The 15,677-nt window shown below is 39.5% G+C and overlaps 1 protein-coding gene and 1 pseudogene across 2 annotated transcripts in view; one reads left to right on the forward strand and one right to left on the reverse strand.

Moving 5' to 3' along the window:
* The window catches only part of GRIA4 (glutamate ionotropic receptor AMPA type subunit 4), a 366,314-nt gene that overhangs the window by 17,541 nt on the left and 333,096 nt on the right, over positions 1-15,677 (forward strand). The window lies entirely within an intron of this gene.
* LOC118013553 lies at positions 3,778-3,858 on the reverse strand (annotated as a pseudogene).

Here is a 15,677-nt window from a genome sequence, read left to right on the forward strand (position 1 = left end):
AACCATCTCTACTAAAACTGAGACTTGCCACTCAGTCACATAATGCAGAGTAGTAAGAACTGGTTTTTAAAAAGTGAGTTGAGAGGTGCCTGGGTGGCTCAGTTGGTTAAGCATCCAACTCTTGGTTTCGACTCAGGTCATGATCTTGGGGGTGTGGGATCGAGTCCTGAGTCCGGCTCTGCGCTCAGCATGGAATCTGATTGAGATTCTCCCACTCCCTCTCTCTCTGCCCCTTCCCCTACTCCCCCCCCACCAAAATAAATAAACCTAAAAATTTAAAAATTAAAATTAAAAAATTAAAAAGTGAGTTGAACAATTTTAAGACAAGAATAATAATTAGTGCAAGTGCGACTACATACATATATATGGACAACATATATGCATACAGATATACACACAGAGCTTAACAAAGGAAAAAAGATAGTGAGACAGTCGCATGTGTACTTTGTCAGGTAATGATTTTTTTCATTGCCTTCAAAGTAATGAATAATAAACTTTCAGGTACATATTTTTGCCCAATACTACTTACGAATTTATTTCTTTTTTGAAAATCAAATACTGTAAAAATAAGAGTACAATGTGTGTGTGTGTGTATATACATTTTCAGAATAGTGTGTATGTGTGTGTATATATATGTGTGTGTATATATATATATATATATATATCTCCTGTATTTCAGAACAGCTTTGTAAATGACTTTATGTCTTGTTATATATACATACAGCATATACATTAGAATCTGCTGTATGTATATATAATAAACACATGCCCTTAGCATCTGATGCTTGTTGTTTTCACAAAATCTGATAATGATGATATGTCATGAAAATATAAGTGACTGTGGAAATAAGCCTCATTTTACAGAAGTGATAAAATCACAGATTAGAAACCCGTATGGATATTTTATTCAGAGGCAACTGTTGCTAATTTTTTTTTTTTAATTTTCAAAACAGCAATGTCTTCACCTCCCTTACACTTTATGTTTTGTTTTATTTCAAAGGGAAATTTTTCACTTAGTGTTAGTAAGAGTCTGGTGCTGTTAAGTCATTGGACTGAAACCAGTGTGCTGTCTATGAGGCAGAAGAGGGTATAACTACTGAACAACATGATTTAGAGACTTTCAGTATGTGGCCATATGTACGATAGAATGGTGACTGGGAAAAACATACGCTGTCTGTGATTACAATTTCATGAGAACCACACATATAGAAGACATTGAAGGAGACAATGCTGAAATGTAGTTAGTGATTATTTTTCTTTGGTGTTAGTGTACAGAATTATTTTTAATTTATTTTCCTGAGTTTTCTACATGTTTACAAAAAGTATACATTTATGCTTCTTTGGTTAATATCTAAATAGAAGATAATATAGTGGTCTTTCACTAAGTATTGAGTTTGCCTTGCTCTGTCCAATTGGGCAGACAATCCAGGGAAATTGGTAGACATTTTAGCCAATACAAGCCTGGTTGTCAGAATATCATGTCCACTTAGCAGTTGCTGTGTTTGATCTCTTTGCTTATACCCTTTGATTATTTTTAAATGAAAATGTCAGCTTCAATTAATTAATTAAAAGTATTAAATTAAGTCATTATATTTACCTACCATAGCACATTTGAAAGAGTCAGGGGAACAGTTGGTCACTATGAGCATGTTTCATTACCAATTGAAATATGAAACTTACCAAGTCTGATTGCATATATTAAGCTCAATTCCACAGAAAGGACCGTAGCTACATGTGTGAGCCGATGGCTGTCAGATATTGGTCAGTCCTTTCCGACTACCTTAGGCTGGTTTAGGCTCCACTTTGCTGTGATCCCATGGCATCCTGAGCTTACCTTGCTTGCTCTGTTATATAATCGTTCTCCCTCTGGAATGTGACGTCCTGATTCCTGAGATGCCATTTTATCTGGGAACAAATCCATAGTGCTTGGCTTATGGCACAATGCTGGCACATAAAAGCACTCTACTGATACCCATGGAATGTATGGATATGAGAATGGAGGGATTTTTTTTTTGAGATTTTATTTGTTTATTAGAGAGAGCAAGAGAGAGAGAACATGAGCAGGGGGAGGGGCAGAGGGAGAAGGAGAAGCAGACTCCCTGCTAAGGAGGGAGCCTGACCCCAGGGTCCTGGGATCATGACCTGAGCAGATGCTTAACCAACTGAGCCACCCAGGCACCCCCCAAAATAAGTCTTTTTAAACATTTTTATGTGCTTCTTTTAATTTCTTTTTATGAATTTGTGTATGGTTAATTCAATAAATACTTGATTAGCCATTTAATAGGCCTGAACCATTAACCTAGGAACAATGATTCATTCTTTACCCAGATTTTCTTTTTTTTTTTAATTTTATTTATTTATTTGAGAGAGAGAGACACACACACAGAGAGCATGAGTGGGGCGGGGGGAAGAGCAGAAAGGAGAGGGAGAAGCAGACTCCCTGCTGAGCGGGGAGCCCAACGCTAGGCTCAATCCCAGGACCCCAGGATCACGAGCTGAGCTGAAGGCAGACACCTAATCAGCTGAGCCACCTAGGCACCCCTGGAGTGATTTTCTTTATTTTAATTTTTTTTTTATTTTAATTTCAGTGTAATTCACAATGTTATCTTAGTTTCAGGTGTGCAATATAGTGAGTCACTAATCCTATGTATTACTCACAGCTCATCAAGATAAGTGTACTCTTCTTTTTTTTTAATTTTAATTCCAGTATAGTTAGCATACAGTGTTATATTAGGAGAATGGAGGGATTTTTAATTGATGGTTAGATATTAGCATTTTAATTCAATATTTTGAGCATCCATTTAAGGAATTATGGCAGACTCTGTTTTAGTAACTGTGGGAACTATAAAAAATTGAAAAACTCTTCTTTATGGACTTTTCCACACAAGTAGGTGACTGGTCAAGGACTGTAAGGATTATCACTCGTTAAAACACATTGCGTTCAGGAGGTGGAGGCTAAGAGTCCTGGACTGAGAGTGTCCAAGTGAGAGTGGACAGCTTTACAAGCTGCTCTGCGTTCTCCTTCCAAGTTCACGGGTCTCCTGAGCACTGCTTCACCGGACCACCGACAGAGCCAGGATGCTGCCCCCAGACAGGGTTATCCCAGCTCTCCACTGAAAATTCTGATCCAGGCAGCAACAGTGCATTCTCATGTCTACCCCTAACCTCCTGCTTTGCACAGCACTAGACCCACTGAAGTCTTCTCACTTCTACTCTGTTTCAAAAGCAATTTTTGTGTGTCTAGTATGCCAAGCAGTTTTCCACTCCAAGGACATAGGCCTCTTTGCTTCCAAGTAGCATGTAGTCCAGTGATGACCACTGAAAATCTCAACGCAGTGTGACAAATGCTATGATTACACTGGAACCCTGCCTTCATTAGTGTATGTATAATGTACCTCAAAAGGCATTTCCTCTTTTCTCTCCTCATGGGTCAGAGGGATAGTTTGAACAACTCTTACAGGGCCAAGATAATGGACTAAAGAAAAGGGCTCTTTTACCCAGCCTCATTTCATTAATGAAGTAAGATTGGATTGATTTACTTAGATGCTGGAATTTATATGGAAAGAGTAAAACCAAATCTTTGTCTACCCCAGGTATACTCAAAACCCATGAATCTGTTGGGGCGTCTGGGTGGCTCAGTCAGTTAAGCATCTGACTCTTGATTTCAGCTCAGGTCATGATCTCAGGGTCGTGGGATCGAGCCTGGCATTGGGATCGACGCTCAGGGGAGTCCGCTTGGGATTCTCTGTCCCTCTGCCTCCACCCCTCCCCCCACGCATGCTCTCTCTGTCTCTCAAATAGCAATAATCGCGCCTTGGATAAACCTCATTGGCTACGATACTGCCCCTGTGCAAAGCTCTCTGTCTCTCAAATAAATAAATAAAATCTTTTAAAACAAGCAAGCCTATGAGCCTGCACCACCCATATTGTCTCAGCTACTCATCACTGCCATATTGTATATTCCTTTAGTATCTGTACATGTTTGCTACCAAGTCGTTCTGCCCTTGTTAATATGCAGCTTTGTAAGTGTCCACTTGTCACCTTAATTGAATGTTTTTTGACACCTGTCTTGCCTCCTGCTTTGTGCTGCACATATTATTGGAAAGAAATATTAGATGTGATATTGGACCGTAAAAAGCTGATAATCTGCTGGAAAAGCAGAAGTAACTTAATATGAAACAAGGGAATAAGTAGGCATTACATTAGAAGGGACTGTGTATCGCATAATTGCCAAGGAAGGAATATCGGGAGAGACCAGACTTTATAAACAGTAATCTTAGTAAGGTGGAATTTAATCTTGTCATAAAAGGAATGAGGAAGAACAGGAAAGGCATACAAGAGGGTTGAAGGGAGCGAGCACAGGCTAAGCTGCAGGAGGGCGGGATGGCACAGGACAGTCTCTCGCTGGATCCGAGTGGAGACGGGGCGGGAGGGCGGGCAGGGAAGGGGTGGCTTATAAATCAGGATTTTAGGAGCTGAGACAGAATCTGACAACAGGGAAGGTTTGGGCAGGGGACTGGTGTTATGAAAAGGGGAATGCCAGGACTAGCCCTCGGGCATGGGCACGCAGCATCAACTGAGAAGATAAAGAAGGTAGACACAAGAATGTAAAATGAACCAAACTAAAGGCTCACTCATCAGTCATCAGCCCTCCCTGTTCTGGATTCTCTCTTGAGTCTATAGTTTTAGCTGATGTCCCATCTTCTCTTCTCAGAAGGTCTCCGGGCCTGTCTCTCTCTTTCTGTGTCTCACTCTCCAATCCATGCTCTTTCACTTAAACTCAGAGGCCACAGCACTGCTCTTTCCATCTGGAGAAACACTTGCATCCTTTCCTTCCATCAGTGTAAGGAGAGCTTCCAGAGGCTCTGGAGCTAAGCCTGGATCCGATGCCCACTGTGTTGCTCAAAGACTATGTGAATTTTTTAAAGGTTTATCAACTTCATTGTGTTTCAGGAGTCTAAATTATAAATGGGTGGGGGAACCCTTACCCTGTTTTTAATTAGAAACAGATAAAAAGTGCATTAAAATACATTGTATGAAGTGTTTAAGTCCTCTTAGGGTTAGTGTAACCAGTCATCCCTGAAATAATACCATGTATCATTCACTCAGCCTCCTGTGCACAAGATGAGCAGACCCGTGGTTAAAGGTGGTGAAGGAGAAGGGTCTCCAGGATCATGACTAAGAGGATAGAAACTGTGCTAATAAGTAGCATATGAAATGCAGGTGGAATAAAAGGCCCAGAGCGATTTTATGCATTTTGGTGCTAATTGAGTTAGAAATTCTTGTCTGATGGAGGAGTTCTGTATGCAGTTGAATATTCAAGTAGCTGTAGAAAGATCTGGGATAATTATATGGGTTTTGGAATTACCTGCATGTAGGTGAGAGTTAAAACCGTAAACAAGGAGATTCCTGAAATGTATCCAGTTAGCATTAAACAAAATCAGGATTTCCGAGGAAGGTCAGCAACACAAGAAGAAAGATACAAACTGTGTCTGTTTGGTCCATAAAACTTTAACAAATTAATTTGTTTCCAACTGAAAAGTCAGTAGATTGTACATAAAATTTTGGATTTCTGACCTCTCTGGAAAATTACAAAACCCTTATTACAATGAATCAGAATTTCCTCATGGCAACAGTTGACTGGAGCTTAGGAAGTGGCCCCCAGTTAAAGAAGTTCTGTTCTCTCTAGTTGGGTCTCAGAAACCCTGAGACCTACTGCCCATGTATTTATATCCCATCTAGGCCTTGCAGACATTTGACTTTGTGGCCCCTGAGAAGAACAAGCGAAGAGCAGTTTCTCAGTTGCCATGAAAGGATACACATCCATGGCCTATGCTTCAGATTGGCATGGGCAGTAGGAACTGAAGTGTCATTGATTAGGGCGGAGACTTCGGCTCAAAGATCATGTGATCAGGCAATCTCTCCAGCACCTCAGCTCCTTGAGGGTGGTTCTCCTGTGGGGTGCTATGTTGTATTTTCTATATCACGGGAAATATTGGTTGCATCTGTGCCCAATAATGACTAAATGACCTTAGTTTTGATGTGTGCAATTTAAATAGAGGAACTTTACTATTCCATTATATGGATTTCTGTTTGAAATGACCTTTAAACTCAAAATTCCTTTTCTTAAAAATGTACCTGCTTTTTTTTTTTTTTTTTTTACTGACAATATTGCCATTTCTTAGATGTTTTATAGCTTGGTGTTTAGTGCTTTTGAAAATGGTTTCTGCCACTTCCTAGACATTATGGCCTGAGGCAGGTTTCTGAACTCCTCTGAGCCTCCATGTCCCTGATCTGCAACACAGGGACTGTAGTAGGAACCTGAAGGGCACGCCGTGAGTCTTGAGGGAGATCTTACCTGCAAGGTGCCTGGCGTAAAGCCTGCACATGCGTTAACCCAACCATGGCTGTGACAACTTTGCCCCTTGCCCAGGGCCCCTGAGCCGGAAAGTGGGCTCATACCCACACCTTCCGAGTCCAGACTCCATATGCTGTTGTCCCTATTTCACCAAAGATTACTTATACATGCTTAAGAGTTGCTGCTATTTAGTATCTCTGATTCTGACAACCCCCAAATGTCCCTGGTTTCCCCTGTGGGCTTATTATGTAATGTATGGGAAATTCTCTTTTGGACTGGCTGCATGATTCTGAAAATAAAACATTGTCAGTTATATTCTAGGCATGGAGGAATGTCAGAAAATTTTTTGAAAGTTCATTAGAAGGTAAAATCTATAGAGCTTGCCCTGATATTTTATTAAATGATTTTTGGGTGTGTACTTTTGGGGTGGACCTTGACAAATACAGAAAACTTTGTCTACATACCTATGATAATAAGACCTCATATATGTGTAGTACTTCACAGTGTTTCAGAAATGAGGCATTGGGGCACCTGGGTGGCTCAGTTGGTTAAGTGTTCAACTCTTGATTTCAGCTCAGGTCATGATCTCAGGGTCATGAGATCAAACCCCATGTGGGGCTCTGCACTGCTGGGCATGGGGCCTGCTTGAGATTCTCTCTCTCCCTCTTCCTCTCCCCCTTCCCCCATTCACGCTCACTCTGTCTCTCAAAAAAAAATATATATGTGTGTGTATGATATGTATATGTATATATGATATATATGTTATATATATTATATATATCATTGATATATGTTGATGTATATTGATAATTGATGTATATTGATAAATGATATATATCATATATGTATATGATGTATATGATGAGGCATTGAGAAATTAGTTGATATATAGGGCTTCTGACAAGTATATTGACAGTCAAAACTGCAACTTGCATCTTTTTCTTAAATATTCACAGTCAAATATAGGAGTCTTATATTTAAATACTCTCTAAAATAATGATATCAGAGACTTAGAAAATAAATTATCTTTAATTTTCTTTAGAACCCAAAATAGAACTGGGGGAATTAACCTCTCCCTAGGAAATTAACTGCTTAAAAGTAAACTAAAATGTCAGTATTTGAATTAAACCATGCAAAGAACGTTTAGTGTACATGTACAATTTGTGACTTGGAAGCAAAAGCCAGTATTTGAAGGGGAAAGGCAGTGTAAAGACCTGTCATAGGGCTGATAAATGACGGCCCCACAGTAAGTGTCAAGTGCAGGAACGTACATTAAAAATTTCATTGCTTTTACTTTAGGAGGAAAGGCTAGGTAAAATTGAACTAGGAATTGTGGAAATTACATTTTTTGACAAAGGAAAATACTGTGAAGGACATTGTAAAATTTCCGTGGGAATCGCAGGGGTGAGTCTCGTCCTGGCTTTGTGCCCTTTCACAGATCATTGGCGGCTCCAGCGGAGGCTGCGCTGTGTCGCCTGGCCGGGCCACGCGCCACTGCCGTCAGAGCTTGCCGGCCACGTCGTCCCCTGCAGTGACCCTCACCGTCACGCACAGGAAACCGTGCCAGTGGCCATGGGGAGACGTTGGCCTTGCCTTACTTACGATCTAATTCTCACACTTACTTACAGCTTAGCTATCGCAGTAAACTAACCCTATTTACATAAACTGTTCTCCATAAACTCAAATCTTGAGGGGAAAAAAACTAGCATGTAGGTTAGAGCAGCAGGGGTCTGTGGTGCTGACTTGGAGCATCTGCAGACCTCAGAGCTGAGTGTCCTCGTCCACCCCTGGGCAGCTCTGCCTCACGCGTGTGCGGGAAAGCTCCAAACACTGGCTTTTAACTACCAAGTGTATTTGTAACCTATTAAAAGCAAAGCAGACGATTTAAGAATACAAACAGAGCAGCTTCCCAATGGAGAGGATAAAACACAAATACCTTCTTCTCGCTCTTCATCAGTTCGGTTGTTATTAGGTGATCCCCCTCATGGAATGTCTCATAGTATAAAACGTTCATGTTTATTAAAGACGGATAATGTTCATGAAATGGACATTTTAAGGCAACAAGGAACACCATTTGTGAACATGTGGATAGTATAATGTCCTGTTTCCCAAATAATTTCTTGCTCTTTTCATTTTCTCTCTCAAGAATGCTTTGCCTTGGGCGCCTGGGTGGCTCAGTCGGTTGGGCGACTGCCTTCGGCTCAGGTCATGATCCTGGAGTCCCGGGATCGAGTCCCGCATCGGGCTCCCCGCTCTGCGGGGAGTCTGCTTCTCCCTCCGACCCTCCCCCCTCTCATGTGCTCTCTCTCATTCTCTCTCTCTCAAATAAATAAATAAAATCTTAAAAAAAAGGGGGCGCCTAGGTGGCTCAGTCAGTTAAGAGACTGCCTTCGGCTCAGGTCATGATCCTGGAGTCCCGGGATCGAGTCCCGCATCGGGCTCCCTGCTCGGCAGGGGGTCTGCTTCTCCCTCTGCCCTCTTCCCTCTCGTGCTCTCTGTCTCTCATTCTCTCTCTCTCAAATAAATAAATAAAAAATCTTTAAAAAAAAAAAAAGAATGCTTTGCCATTTTTTTTTAAAAGATTTTATTTATTTATTTGAGAGAGAGAATGAGATAGAGAGAGAGAGCATGAGACAGGGGAGGATCAGAGGGAGAAGCAGACTCCCTGCCGAGCAGGGAGCCCGATGCGGGACTCGATCCTGGGACTCCAGGATCATGACCTGAACCGAAGGCAGTCGCTTAACCAACTGAGCCACCCAGGCGCCCTGCTTTGCCATTTTACATTTTGTTCAAGATCAGCCTCTTTTCAACTTCAGGTGACTTTTTATTCAGAGTCTCATTTACTTTCCTTACCCCACCTGATACCCATACCAAATCAAAACCTCCTCTATGTTCATCCTTTCTCTTAGATACAATGCACAGGGACCTGCACACTGTCAGGGCTGACATGGTAAAGCCTGTCCCCTCCACTTTCCCTAGCAGCCCCCAGTTTCCCAAACCCATAGTCTATAAAGTCTAGCCTCATTTAGTGTGTGCCATATGGTGATGCTTCCCCACGGTTGTGACAATGTCATTGTAAACATATGCCTTGGAAAAGGATGCTTATTTAATCCATGAGCTCTTTGCAAAGAGAAATCTTAAAACAATGACACGGGATGACAGTATCTCTCAACGGTGATTCGTTTCAAGTAAACCGCCGAGATGCTCAGGTCTAAGTGCACTTGTCTAGAATTGAATCGGTGCCCTATCTGTCATGACTGTCAAGCCACGCGGTTCCCCTCAGTGTGATGTGTTTGGATTTGACCACACAGCCGTTTGGTTTCTTGACTTTTCAGTTGGTTATCATAGGACAGAGGCCTCAGCATGTATTTACTATAAAATGGTGGTGTGATTTTTTTTTTTAAATCTAAAATCTTAAGTATAGAGATAGAGAAGAATTTAGAATATTTTTAAGATTAAAACTCTACAAAATGCTGTTTAATTTTGGTATTTGTACTCCACATTATTGTTGAGAATATCATCAACCATTTGAAAATATTTGAAAATATTTCCCACTAATCATCTTAAATGGTACGAGGTATGAATAGAAGCTTTGTGGCCCTTAACACTAGAAATGGAAATACATAATTAATTTTAGTGCATTTCATGATATTAACAATAGAATGCAATGCCTCTCACATTTAAACAATCCTTTTGCTTACCACAGTATTATATAAAATTTTATTGAAATTTCTATTTTAAAAGTAATGCTTTTAAATTGGATTGAATTTCTCTGGGGACTAGGAATCCCTGGATTTTGTGTATATTATGTAATATGAATCATGTCAAAAAACATTTGCATTTGTTAACACAATTACTTATAAATATTTACTGAATATCTATCTAATGCATCATACTGTCCTAGGCACTATCAAGGATTTAAAGAAAAGCCAGATAAATGCTCTGCCCTCATCAAGTTTTAAGTCTACAAGGAGGGATACATGTACATAGATGGCCATTCTACTAGATGCTGGTGGATGCCACAATGTGCCTTGAAGCTCCTAAGGATGGAAAAGTTCCTAGCCAGGAACATATGGCATTGGATCTTAAACCTAGGCAGATATTTTAATAACTTGTGTTTGACAGTCATTATAGCATATTGTTATTCTACAAGGTAGGCTAAAAAAAATGCAATTTGATATGATGATTCTTAAAACCTAACCCATATGATGGGCACCGACCTGGGTGGCTCAGTTGGTTAAGTGTCTGCCTTCTGCTCAGGTCATATCTTGGGATCCTGGGATGATAGAGCCCCACGTCAGGCTCCCTGCTCAGTGGGGAGTCTGCTTCTGCCTCTGCCTGTGAGCCTCCCCCAGCTCTTACTCTCTCAAATAAATAAATAATATCTTAAAAAAAAAAAAAAAACTAACTCCTATGAGAATGATCATGAAGGAAGATGGTTCATCACCAGTGAAGTACTGGTTGCAATTCACATGGACATCTGAGATTCTGAATGCTTACAATGGTGTATTTTTGCTACCCAGATGTCACATAAGTTTGAACTCATTTCACTGAGCACCTGATAGATGATATAGGTTGCTTGTTTCTGAGAGAACTAGAGTGGTCTTATGCAGGAGTGAAAATGTGAAGTTCTTCCCCCAAAGCAATGCTGAGGCTTGCTTCGGAGCAGGAACGGAAGCCTTGCGATATTGGGGATGATTAATATGCCACCAAAGGCCGCAGGGTGGTCATGCTGACAGGGACAGCAGGAGCCGTGGAGGAAGAGCCAGGTCAGGAACTTTGTGATCCCTGTGGGCTCAGGGCCAGGGCTGTCCACACACACGCCCGAGCAGCAAGCTGTATCTGCAGCTACCCTGAATCGGCCAAACACCTGTTGCTCTAAATCATCCTATTTAATTCCATAAATAACACACAGTCATTTTTAAACATATAAGTTCAGAGTAACAATATTATCAAATAGTTTTTCAGGAATCTGCACCTTAGAGGATGGGTTTTTTTCTCCATATTTTCTTGGTGCATATCGTCTGTTCCCCTTTTTAAATAGTATCTGGATTATTTAGCCTGTCTTTTTATTAAACATCACTCATTCGTCATTTACCCGATTACTTCGAAGTCTCTTTGTTAATCTCTGACTTTCACACTGTCACCTCCGTGGATCTCTTAAGTTCATGTTCTTCTTTCGCCGTACCTCTGCCCTGTGAGGGGATTGCTTTCTCTCTTTACCCGTCTTTCTGTAGGTTATTAAAACTCACTCTCTTCTTTTTCTTTCTCTGACGTTCCCAGAATAACATTCATCATTCCTTTCCCTTCTTGATCACCTTTTACCTTGTTTGTCAGTGAAGTGGCCCACTTATCCTTTCTGTTCCCTGTTCTCAGTTTGCAAATCAGCATAGTGCACATAGTAGTTAATTAGCAAGTATTTACACAAATACTCAATATTCCACGAACGTGTCTGCATTTTCTCTGAAAACAATAAACCAGCGAGAAATCAAACAGATCACCATAAATAAAGCAGGAAGTGCATCTTGGCTCCCTCTTACTTGGAAAGGGAGTACTTACTGAATCACACTAACTCCCTGGGGAGAAGGGAATATTTATGCTATGCCAACCCTAATTCAGTGTTCATTCTCTTCTCACTCCCAAATCCAAAACTTGTGCATTCATTAAGTCCACTGATTCCACTTTTGAAGAAAAGTTAAAAAAAAAAAGTTTACTAAGGGGATGAGTACCTGAACAAGTACAGAATATGTTTTCAATATTTGATTTAAGCAGACATTATTAGTTTCATGGATGAAGTATACTTATGGCAATGTTTGAACAGTTGTTGTGGAAGGGACCCCAGGCCTCTGGCCCCATGAGGATTTCAGCACCACAGTCCTGCACCTCCCATGGGTCCAGCCTCAGTCTTTTCTGGGCTTTATAGTATTTATGATAGTAAGTTCAAAGAGTCTTAATCTTAGAAAAGTTGAGGACATCTTAAACATTCAATATATTTTACTTCAAAATCATAGTGTATGTTTTTAATTTACAATGGTAATGCCATCGTATTATTATTCACATTTAAACTATAACCATGATCATCATAGGCTGTTAAACTGAAAGGTACCTATAAATCAGGTAGTTCCTGTCACCGAAAAAGGTAAAGGGCTCTCCTAAATTCACACCGTGCCCTTCTGATACAGCTGGGGCTATGAATCCACATCTCCTTAATCTGAAGCCAAACTTCTACTGTTCCATAGTAACCTTGCTAATACAAAGAGAGCAAAGGATCATAGAGTTTGAAGAAAGCAATCAAGATGATGTTTTCCACATAATCTTCAATTTACAGACTGCATCTTAATTTTCACTTAAATACGAAAAAGAAAACGAGTACACGTTTCCTATATCCTCATACTACTTACATCTCACGCGGGAGGTGCCATCACTTGCTAAATTCTATTACCAGGTACTACGGGTATTAAAAATGTTTAGCATTTCATAGAGATTTAAAAAAAAAATCAGGGGCACCTGAGGGGCTCAGTCGGTTAAGTGTCTGCCTTGGGCTCAGGTCATGATCTCGGGGTCCTGGGATCGAGCCCCGTGTCTAGCTCCCTGCTCAGCGGGGAGCCTGCTTCTCCTCCTCCCTGCTTGTGCTGTCACTCTTTCTGTCTCTCTCTCAAATAAATTCTTTAAAAAGATCATTAGAATTATTGCAATAAATGATTAATGAAGAATATAGGTAGATAATTTTTTATTATTTTGAGAGCATCAACATTTATATTAATCAAATAACTACATTTTAGCTTTTCAGAAATAATTTGGGGTTTATATCTGACCAAGAGTTTGATGGAGATGTTTCCCTAACATTCAGAAAAAGAAAGTAAAGAGACGACATTTTCTGAGTTAAGAAGTTGGGTGTTTCGGGCGCCTGGGTGGCTCAGGTGGTTAAGCGACTGCCTTCGGCTCAGGTCATGATCCTGGAGTCCCAGGATCGAGTCCCGCATCGGGCTCCCTGCTCAGCAGGGAGTCTGCTTCTCCCTCTGATCCTCCCCCATCTCATGCTCTCTCTCTCTCTGTCTCATTCTCTCTCTCAAATAAATAAATAAAATCTTTAAAAAAAAAAAAAAGAAGTTGGGTGCTTCATAATAATTTCAAACCCACAAAAATGAAAAAAAAATTTTTTTCCTTGTATTCTGTGAATTCCTTACCAACACGTTCACACTTGTTGCTTTATTTTGACAAATCTTTCTAATTACCACGGTAATGTGCCTGTAACAGGCAATTTGAAAACTACAGTTATAACAAACAAAACAATTAAAATCACAGTAATCTTACTACCAAATAATAAAAATGTACATACTGGTTTTACTTATTTTAAAAATATTCATAATATTTATTGTGTTATTTAGGATTAACATTTTATTTTAGGCATTATCCCAATAAATATTATTTAGAAATACTATTTTAATGACCACATAATAATTTAGTTTATGGACGATCATTTATTTAGTGATTTTGTTTTTAAATGTTTAATTTTTTTCTAGTATTTAATAATTATAAGTAACACTTTGACCATATTTCTACTTATTTCCTTTGGATGTTTCCATCCATAACTGAAAGCCTGTACCTCCCACTCCCCTTCATCCACTTTGCTCATCCTCTAACCTCTCTTCCCTCTGGCAACCATCAGTTTGTTCTCTGTATTTATGGGTCTATTTCTGCTTTTTGTTTTTTCATTTATTTTGCATTTTTAGATTCCATATATAAGTGAAACCATATGGCATTTGTTTTTCTCTATCTGACTTATTTTACTTAGCATAATACCTTCTAGGCCCATCCATGTTGTTGCAAATGACAAGATCTCATTCTTTTTATGACTGAGTAATAATCCATTGTGTGTGTGTGTATATCACATCTTCTTTATCCATTCATCGGTTGATGGACACTTGGGCTGCTAAAACATCCTAGCTGTTATAAGTAATGCTGCAATAAACATAAGAGTGCATGTATCTTTTCAGATTAGTGTTTTTGTTTCCTTTGGGTAAGTACCTGGTAGAATTACTAGATTGTATGGTCTTTCTATTTTTAATTTTTTGAGAAGCCTCCATACTGTCGGAGCATGCAATTGAGAATTGTAAAAGTTCTCAGTATATACTGTGAAATTGCTTTCTGCATAAACATACATGGCTCTCAGTGTATACTGATGCTCTTTTCATCACAGTGTATATTAATTTCTTCTCAATTAGGTAGATGACTAGTGATAGCTAATTATTTTCATTTTGTTTTGCTTTCTCTATTTCTTAAAATTACATTTCTTTTGCTTAATTTTTACTTTTCTCTTCATTTAACATGTAAAAATAAATTAGATTAAATTGATGTTTTGAAGCTTCAAACAGAGCATGTTTTATAACATTATTCTTATCCTAATTATTATTTTTATGTCAGATCACTATGTTTAGAATCATGGAGCATTGCCTTATAAGTTTTTAATAAGCCCTTCTGAAAGTTTACGAGAGTATTTCCCTGATATCTGTCATGATAACATTGACGACAGTAAAAGTAGAATAAAACAGAACTTTGATTTATCATTTAAGTCTAGAGCTTTATTAACATTTAATGAGTAAGTGATATAGAATAATTATTCCCTATGTTTAATACAATTCTGAAATTAGTAACTATATTAACTTTCTATCTGAGAGTTAGAGAATTTAGATCTCGCAGTTTAACCTAAATTGTTCTATAATATTAGCCTTTTTCTCTCAACTCACCTTAGCCATTATTCTCCCTTCTGATGTTACTTTCCAGCTCAGTCTGGTCACTGATGTTCGTTATAGCAGTTACTTGAGCAGAAAATTGAGAAGAATTTTTCCGCTTAATGACTCAGCTAAGACTAGTATAGAGAGCGTTTAAATGGCAACAGACTTGGCAGGAAATACATCTCTGATTTGGGGTTTTGTTTTTCTTTTTTAATTTCCAAAGAATCCTTGAGTATAACAAGATCGATCATATCTCACAAGCGTAGGTTCTACCGTGTAATATCACTTTGTGTCACTCGCACTTTGGTCACGTGATTCCCGAGGGTCCCATGCTGATGTCACTTACCAGTTTTAATTCAGCCCAAGTCAGGTTCGTCTCCTATCCGTCCATGCTTCAGTGCCTCCAGTCCATGTGTGTTACTAGGCCACCAAGCAGTGTTGCCTGTAGTCTCTCTATTTCAAGACAGAAAACTGCTCTCTACAACCTTCTGTGCTCTCACAGGAGCTCACATTGAGCAAGGAGGAGTAGCGGCCGGCAAGCTGAGAACACAGTGGCGTTAAACTAAGTCACCCGTCTCTCTTGA

Source organism: Mirounga leonina, unplaced genomic scaffold (assembly GCF_011800145.1).
Source record: "Mirounga leonina isolate KUSES-001 unplaced genomic scaffold, KU_Mleo_1.0 Mir_153, whole genome shotgun sequence".
In the NCBI taxonomy this organism is placed as follows: Eukaryota; Metazoa; Chordata; class Mammalia; order Carnivora; family Phocidae; genus Mirounga; species Mirounga leonina.